At 35.5% G+C, this 8,198-nt stretch overlaps 1 pseudogene; it reads right to left on the reverse strand.

Annotated features, from left to right (window-relative positions):
* Positions 1-5,554: 5,554 nt before the first annotated feature.
* LOC103669399 lies at positions 5,555-7,882 on the reverse strand (annotated as a pseudogene).
* Between the last annotated feature and the right edge of the window lie 316 nt (positions 7,883-8,198).

The raw sequence follows: 8,198 nt of genomic DNA on the forward strand, positions 1-8,198 counted from the left end.
CTCCCTAAAACTGGTCTCCTAGGAGTTTTAACTCCTGAGCTACTCCACACTCAGTCTTCAGCAACTTATCAATTGCCATTTCTGTTCCCACCAGTTATTTGCTCCAGCTCTGGGTAAGCTGTACAGTATTGTACGAAGCCACTAACATATGAGATTTATTACAAAAGTTAGTTTTGCCCTACATAATACATATATAACTTTCTAGCCACTGGTAAAGGGAAAATAAATGTAAATAACCCGATCAATTCAAAAGCAAGCAGAAAGGAGAAAATACAAAGAAACAAAGAAAAGGCAGGATAAATATAAAACATAAAGTTGTAGAACCAACTCAAAATGTACTAGTAATCACAATAAATGTCAATAGAGTAAACATGCAAGTCAAAATACAAATATTCTCAAGTTTGGATAAATGACAAAACACACCTTAAATAGTTACCACATAAAAGTGGAAAGTTAAAGGATAAATATGTTAGGCAAACACTAAACAAAATAATTTGGTAATACATCTCTATAAATATGTAAATAGAGCTATGTAAGTTTATCTCTATTAGACAAAACTGACTTTAAAGTAAAAAAAATTTTGGGGGGGTGAAGAATATTCAATCTAATTAAACATTATAATATTTAATGATAGAAGGTCCAATTCTCACAGAAAGACTAAAAACTAAACTTATAAGCACCCAAAAGCATAGTCTTTTTATGTGTATATATTTATATATGTACTATATTTTTAATACATATATAGCAAAACTAACAGAATTATAAAGTAAAATTATAAGTTAACATGCATAATAGGCAATTTTTAACTCATTCATAGTACCCGATAGAGAAAGTAGACAAAACACTAGTAAAGACATGGAGGATTTGAACAACAAAATTAGCAAGTCTGATGTAATGGGCACATATATACAGCTCTATATCCAACAATTAGAGAATGCATACATGGAACTTTTATTAGAACTCACATTCTATACTATTAAGCAGCTATTAAAAAGAGTCAAAGAATTGTTGTTAAACAGGTGATTTTTTTGTTAAAATGTACCTTGTTTAGAAATCATTAAAAATGTTGATTTAAAAATTGATTTGGAAATTATAATGAAAGACATTTCCAAATAATCTTTGGGTCTAAATACAAAGAGCAGTGGACATTAGAAAATGCTTAGGATGGAAAACTGATGAAAACATTACATTTTAAAATTTAGGGGATGTAGGTAGAGCTTTACTTAAAATAATTTTTTAACATCCTGTGATTTACAAAGTTTGAAAACTGATCATCTAAGTTTCCAAATTAAAGGAGTTATAAAAAGAACAACAGAATAAACTCAAAGTAAATTTAAATGAAAATAATAAGAGGAAAAATTAATTAAATAGAAAAAAAAGATAAAAGAGACAATCTACAAAGCCAAACAGTTTTCGAAAGTCTAATAAAATAGAAAGCCCCTGGCAAGACTGAGCAAGAAAAAGAGAAAGAGAGAGAGAGAGAAAGAGAGAGATAAAGAATCCATTAAAGAAAAATATTGGCAGTGAAAAGAGTAGTGTTATAACCCCAGAAACATGTTTTTTTAAAGAAGATATTACAAACAATTCTAGGTCATTAAATTTGAAAACTTAAGACAAATGTTCCATTTTCTAGAAATATATATTTGGCCAATAGCAATTCGAGAAGAAAGTAAAAACCTCACTAATCCTTAATTATTGAAGAAAATGAATTGATGTTTAACATCTAAGCCACACCCTCCCCAGACCCATCAAACCCAGCTATGTAAGCCAGTGAAATAAGACAAAATTCCAATCAAAATCTCAAAAGGTTTTTCTTTCTTTTTTTGTTTTACCTCTACAGAACTTGATGATTATATAACATATGGAAGTGCAAAGGGCTTAAATAGCCAAGATAATTTTGAACAAATACAATATAAGGAGACCTCCTTACCATATACAAATACTTATTACAAACTATAAATAATATAAAGTTATGAACAATAACAGCACTGTGCATTGTTCTAGGAAAGATAAATAGACCAATGGAACTGAGCAGAGAGTTGAAATAGATCAATGCACACATGGAAACCTGATATATGGCAGAGGCGGCACTGCCTACCAGTGAAGGATGGGCTATTGATCAGTGTTCAGATCTTTGGTTATCAATATGGAGGAAAAAAAAATTGAGAAGCTCTGTCCCTAACCAAACACTATTAAGTAATCCTGTGTGGATTAAAGATCTAATGTGATAGCAATAGTTTAAAATGTTTTGGAGGAAATTATAAGAGATTATATTTACAACTTCAGAATAAGGAAAGGTGTAAATTTTTGTCAATCATTTGTTTACTTAGTAATATGAACTGAAACATTAGGATTGCTTAATAATTTTTACTAATGTAATAATTTTGTTATTAGTTTTTTCCTGAACTGGTTTTTCTTTTTTTTTTTTTTTAAAGATTTTATTTATTTATTCAACAGAGATAGAGACAGCCAGCGAGAGAGGGAACACAAGCAGGGGGAGTGGGAGAGGGAGAAGCAGGCTCATAGCGGAGGAGCCTGACGTGGGGCTCGATCCCACAACACCGGGATCACGCCCTGAGCCGAAGGCAGATGCTTAACTGCTGTGCCACCCAGGCACCCCTGAACTGGTTTTTCTATGTTCTGTATACAGAGCCTTGGTGGGTCACATTTATTCTTCCCTTGAGTAAAATACTATTGTTCAAAGAATCAATAACATTTCATAGCTCAAGCCAAGTAATTTTAAAACCGAATTTAAATAGGTGAAATTCTTCAAACCTCAGGTATTGTATTTTTTTCTTCTAAACATGGGGAAAATGAGTTTGAAATGCGCATTCAACTAATAGGGGGAAAAGGGTTGTAGCATTTAGTTTTACCTTTTAAAAGAATAAGAAAATTTGTGTTTAAAACAAGTGTATATTTAAAAATAAAACTCACTGAAAAACTCATATACATGATGAATTAAAATATAGTTACATCAAATTCCGGATTTGGAATAAAAAATTACAGAATATTTATAGCAATGTACATTACTCTTAATCCTCTTGATTTAGGATCTCATTTATAAATACAAAATTGAAGATTTTGCCAAAATACTTTTGCCAACAAAAATGTGGTGATTGTGTATTTTAGTGTAATTGTTAATGACAAACTTGACTGTAGCATGATTGAAAAGTCAAACTGATTTTTATATAGTCTGGGGTTTTACAAACATGGGATTTTTTGTTCATTTGATTGCATACATGAGGCAGGTATAAATACTTTGTGTATCTGAAGGGAGAAAATGACGATAAAGGTATAATTCATAATTGTATTCTTTTCCCCTTTAAGTAACAAAGCAATTTCATTGATGTACTTATTTGGAGGTAGCTTTAAATATTCTACTAATTTGAAAATGCAAAAACTATCTTTTCATAGACTAATAAGATGTATCACCAATTTTCATTAATATTTTTCTGTGGCTGTCTTAGGAACACTATTCCCTTAAAATACCTGCAGGATATTGGCTACAAAAAGGAAGGCAAGCAACTTTAAGTGTTATTAATTCATCCAGGAATAGAGGCTGTTTGCAGCATGCAACAACAGTTTTTCTTTTTTGATTAACGTAGGTGCTTCTGAGTGACCCTCACTAATATATGCAAAGAATTTGAATGAAAGATGGGAATAGACGATATATTCAGTGCACTGACTTTGCATGGTAACATTCATCACCACAATTTCAAGCCTTTGCTCCATCATGCAATACAGGAAAATACAAAATACTATTTTTCTTTCTTTCTTTTTGTTTTAGCCTGGAAGGCTTTATTCTGATGTTAACTTTTTTGTTGATTCAAAGGTGAAAAGTAATTGAAAATAATTTTTGAAATTTCTGGCCTACATAGAATGATTTTGATACCATGTTATAGAATATTTCCTGGAAACCATTTTGAAGATTATTTTTTATTGACTACCTGGCATCTATTTTACCCCTCTCTCACTTGGGTTTTTTCTTTGTATGTTTGTTGTAACCAAGAATATTTTTATATTTGGGGAGGAAATTTGCTCCTTCCATTTTCTCAGCCTTGCAGTTTGGGTGAGACTGAATGCATGCCCTGCTTTGGGGTGGATCTTTTCTGTTTAAAAGCCAGTCAGAGAGTACTGTAACCTTGTCACAGTGATTGGATCAGGGAAGGCCATGAGTTCCAATTATCAATGAAAGGAACTGATTCCTAGGACATGTACAGCAGCTACTGTAAGAGACTCTAACTTTCCTGAGTGTTTTCCTATGAGGATATGACGTCTGGGATTGCTGAAAACAGTTTGCTGAAATTACCAGAAGAACCTGGAACTCCCAGAGGGCTACCAGGGCAGCATGGGGGAAATAGCAGAGAGCAGCAGAATAGAGAGCATATGAGAAAGAAGGTCCTTGGAGATCTCATCTGAGGTGCAAGATCAAGCCTCATTCGGACTTTTCTGTTACATAAGTCAATATCCCCTTTTTGTTTAAGTCATTTTGAATTTAGAACTTTGTATTTCATTTCATTTTTTTTTCACTTGTTACTGAAATATTTCTATCACAAGTCCTACAGGGATATTTTGAGTTTGAGAGACTAAAGAGGGACAAATATCTTAATTCTTATTCAAGGATTCTTTGGTTTCAAGAACAGAAAGATACAAATCAGAGAATGGGAATTACTGGAAAGATTTGTGGAGATGGAACCAAATAGCTAGGAAAAGGGGAACCTTTTCACTTTACGGCACCTCAAGTCTCGCTCTTGAGGATATTAATGCGATGTATTACATTAATTGATTTTGATGTTAAAACAACCTTTCATTCTTAGGATACATCCTATTTGGTTATGGTATATAATTCTTTTCATTTATTGCTGTATTTAGTTTAATAGTACTTTGTTGAGGATTTTGCATCTATATTCATATGGGACATTGATCTTTGTTTTCTTCTTTCTTCCCTCCCTCCCTTCCTTCTTTTCTTTTTTAAGAAGACAAAATTTTAATTTTATTGAATAAAATAGTTCATTCGGGGCTTACCTCAGATCATAAGAATACTTTATAATAGCTAAAGATCAACAGCTGATCAGAAAGAAGGAAGAAAGAAAACAGTTCATATTTTTAATGTAGAAAAATAAACTAATTGTTAGAGATGTCTTATAAAATTCAACAAACAAGTTCTAGCCAAATTTACTGTTTAGTGGACTTTTTTTTTTCTGTTTTCAAGGGATGAAAAGTGAGAGTCAATGTACATATTATTGGTTACAAGTAATACAACAGCTTGAAAAAATCATGAGATAGAAGCATAATATAAAAAGGCAAGATTTTAAAATTTTATTGTAGGAATATTACCTATAAGCAGTGGAAAAGACATTAAAACCAGCAGTGTGTTACCCTGGTTCAAAAAGAACTCATAAGGCAGAAGAAAGCTAATATTAGTTAAGGAAAATGGTCTCTTTTTAGAAGGTGTATCCAGACAGACATTACCTCAAAGAAATGCCAACAGTAACTATCTGGGCCCCACTTGTAATACAGTGAAGGTCAAAGTTGGAGTGACTGGGTTAACAGCTTAAGCTTTCTCTAAGGATTTGTAGTATTGCATCATCACAGTCCGGGTCTTGGGAGCCATGAAACCTTCAGGAGGTTTCTGGCCTTCTTTGGCAAGTTTGCACATTCAAGTTCCTGAAATAAATTCAAAGTCTTCGTGGTGTTCAGGGTCATAGTCTGTATGCTTCTTTTTCTTGTCAGCTGCAACTCAGAAGGGAAATATTTTCAAGGTGATTAGGCCAGAGGCCATAGTCAGTCCTTTGGTGCCACCAGTTGGCTCATAAAGATCCTCCCTGTTTCTGAATGAGGTATGCCAGCAGGCTCTTGTCCAACAATGTTAACATTGTCTCCTGCAACCATCCATGCTCTCTAATGCCACTGGACTCCACTTGGTCCTGCATACACAGTGGGACATGAGAAGATGGCCACTACTATTGTTTTAGGATATGGAATTTCTTCCTTTAGCACTGAAGGACGCTGCTGATACACCACATCAAAGGAACATCATCATCCTTTGTCCAGGCACCAAGAGGGTGAAGAAGGACAGGGTGCCTGTAGCCACCCTTTAGAAGTTGCTTATAGGTATCCTATATAGAGCATGTCTAGACCACAAGGTTAGACCCAACCTAGCATACACTGGGTTGCATAACTGAAATGGAATGACAGCATCAACATTCATATTTTTAAACACCTGCTATATATAACTCAATAGGAGTAAAACAATGCTTATCAAGACCATTATCCCAATAAATTCAGTCCAAGGCCTGAAGATCTCCAATCGGCCAATCTCCTTGTTCCATAACCATCTTAATGCAAGGTTGGTTCTCGCATGTTGTTCCCCACTGTCTGGCACCACAACCCTCCTTTCTGTGCTCAAGAAACTTTGGATTGTGAAGAATAAGCTACACAGCAGCCCTCCTACATCAGAACAAATGCAGACCAGCCATCCAGCCTCTCTTTACCTTCATGACTAGTTGTCAGAACTATAGGCAATGCTAAGTTAATGATACCTCCATCCATAAGACAATGGAAATGAAGGCACTGCATGGACCTCCTCTCTCTCATGAAGCCATTCAGTGGGGTTGCCCAGCCTTCTGCTAAACCTTGCACCCACCACATTTCCATTTTATTAATTTTCAATGCTGGTAATATTTCTGCATCTGTTTTTGCCAAATTAAGTTTATCTTCTGGCACGTAGAGTTCTTTTACTTAGTAAGTGGCATCCACAGGTACAATATCCCGTTCCTGTAGAAGTTCCACAACTTGTTGGACACAGTCATTTACATCACAGGAGTCTGTTTTTAGCACCAATTAAGGGGCCTCGTTTTTTTTTTTTTTTTTTAATATTCACAATCAATTCCAGTGAAACCTTTAATTTCCCCAGCCCTGTGCTTTTTTGTTGAGTCCTTTGACATCTCTGCATAATAAACATGCAGAGGAGAATGAACAAATACTTCAAAAAAAAAAGGTAAACCACTAAATTCTACTCCTGAAACCAATATTACACATTTTAACCAACTAGAATTTAAATAAAAAGTTGAAAAAAAAAAAAAAGGTAAACCCTTATAAATTTGCCTTGCATTGTTGCTCTTCCGAGTATAAGGTTAGAGAAAACTTGTGACTCACACTAAGCCAGCATCTGTAACCAGTTTACCAACTTCTGGAATGCACGGAATATTCTCTTCCGTCTTCAGAACTAAAGCCTAGATTTTTATTGAGACCTCTGTGACTGTTGTCACCATCCAAAGTATAGCACGGTATGCTATGGCAAACCAAGTACTCCTCCAAAGCCATAGTCACTGGTGGTCTTCCCCGCTCCACATGAGGCAGTCAGTCAAACTATACAACCACGAAAGCCCGCTTTGGTCCATACTACCTTACCTCTCTTTTTCGCGCGGCCATGGCAGCTTGATCGGCCTTCGTTGCTCGCTGCAGCTCCGTAGCTTCTCAGTTTGACTTTCTCACACAGGCTCCTGGGGCCTACAAGCCGCAGAGAGTGCACAGTGCTGGGGTTCTCAGCACCGGAGGCGTGAACGTGAGCCTGAGGGGGAACAGGGCGGGGCGAGAAGAGGGGGCAGGCCGAAGAGCCGGGAAGTCCTTGCGCCTGGAGAGCACGAACTGACGCACTGACGCACTGACGCACTGACGTCAGCTGGCGCTCCCGCTCAGGACTTCGATGGAGCCGGCGATCGCAGCTGTTGGGTCTCTGGCAGATAAAAGTATGTGTGCTAGTTTTGTTTTCTTGTGACGTCTTTGGTTTTGGTATCAGGGTAACTGGGCTTATAGAATGAATTGGAAAATGTTGCCTTTTCCTCTTTTTTCGAAAAGTCTGTGAAGAGTTGGTTTTCATATTTAAATGCTTGTCAGAATTTATCAGTGAAGTCTTCTGGTTCTGGGCTTGGCTTTGTGGGAAGTTTTAAAATTACAATTCAATCTTTATTTGTTATAGATCTCAAATTTTCTGTTTCCTTTTGAGCCAGTTCAGTAATTTGTTTCTAGGAATTTGTCCATTTCCTGTAAATTGTCTAGTTTGTTTGCATACAATTGATTATTTTGTTTCCTCGTGGTACTTTTTATTTCTGTAAGTTTGGTAGTGATACCACTTTTTAAAGGTAATCATTATTATGTCTCATAGGGCAAACACGTCCTTAAAGTTGTATTTCTAA

Source organism: Ursus maritimus, unplaced genomic scaffold, assembly GCF_017311325.1.
Source record: "Ursus maritimus isolate PB19 unplaced genomic scaffold, ASM1731132v1 scaffold_12, whole genome shotgun sequence".
NCBI classification, from domain to species: domain Eukaryota; kingdom Metazoa; phylum Chordata; class Mammalia; order Carnivora; family Ursidae; genus Ursus; species Ursus maritimus.